The 1,165-nt window shown below is 48.4% G+C and overlaps 1 non-coding gene across 1 annotated transcript; it reads right to left on the bottom strand.

Moving 5' to 3' along the window:
* Positions 1-547: 547 nt before the first annotated feature.
* Positions 548-630, bottom strand: TRNAL-CAG (transfer RNA leucine (anticodon CAG)). The gene has a single exon. It is a non-coding gene; the product is annotated as a tRNA-Leu (tRNA).
* Positions 631-1,165: the final 535 nt, after the last annotated feature.

Here is a 1,165-nt window from a genome sequence, read left to right as displayed (position 1 = left end):
CTTTGACCAAATGCCACCATGGCCACTGAATCGTGTCACAATGTGCCACATTTATTCATTTTTTTTAACTTAGCCCATTGATCCAGCCTGTCCAGGCCCCTCTGTAGAGCCTTCCATGCCACAAGCAGATGGATTTCAATCCCAACACTGGCATGGTGCCCCTGGGCTCATCCAGGGAGCCTGGTTTTATCCCCTTCCCCTTCAAACCTCATTTAAAGTTCTCAATCAGCCTCAAAACTCATGGCTTAGAACTGTTTTCCTCTTGAGACAGGTGAGACCCACTTGTCACCAGCAGCCTCAGTGCCTGTAAAACACCAGAAAAGCCAAAATTCCACCTGAGCCAGGTTGATCCTGTGGAAAAAAATAAAACTCCACCTGCACCAAGGTGTTGATAAGTGGGAAGGACACTCAACGCTGCCAACACTAACAACCAATAGTGGGTGTTAATCCTGGGGGGCTGGACTAGACTAGGGAGATTCCCAGGAATGTCTCTTGCACAGAGAAGCAGCAGAATTCCCTGTGGGATGGCTCTGGCCAGCAAAGAAGTTGTCAGGAGTGGGATTCGAACCCACGCCTCCAGAGGAGACTGCGACCTGAACGCAGCGCCTTAGACCGCTCGGCCATCCTGACCCCTGGAATCTGCTTTTCTGCACCCTGAAATTCCTGGGAAATTGTTTCCCATAGAGCGTGTCCTTTTAGTGTGTGGAGCATTTCCTTGGGCATCCAGGATTCTCCTCTGGGAAGCAAAGAACAGCCTGAACCCTGGAACTGACAGGAGAATGCAGCCAGGTAGGGGTCGGTCTGTCTCTTCTCCCAAGTAAAAAGAGATAGGAGAAGAAGAAACGGCTTAAAATTGCACCAGGAACGGTTCAGATGGGATATTAGGACAAATTTCTTTAGTGGTCAAGCATGGGAAAGATCTGTCCAGGGAAGTGCTGGGGTCACCAATCCCTGGAAGTGTTCAAAGGTGTGTGGATGTGGCTCAGGGATATGGTGTGATGGTGAACACAGTGCTGGGTTAGTGATGGGCCTCGGTGATCTCAGAGGTCTTTTCCAAATTTAATAATTCCATGAAAAGGCTCAGAGTTCTCTCTTATCTTCACTTACAACTAAGTTAACAATTAGTTAAGAGGTTAACAATTAGCTTAGGGTGGGCCTAACCAAT

This window comes from Vidua macroura, chromosome 1, assembly GCF_024509145.1.
Source record: "Vidua macroura isolate BioBank_ID:100142 chromosome 1, ASM2450914v1, whole genome shotgun sequence".
Lineage (NCBI taxonomy): Eukaryota > Metazoa > Chordata > Aves > Passeriformes > Viduidae > Vidua > Vidua macroura.
The sequence above is the reverse complement of the archived record's forward strand: the minus strand, read 5'-3'. Positions and strand labels throughout refer to the sequence as shown.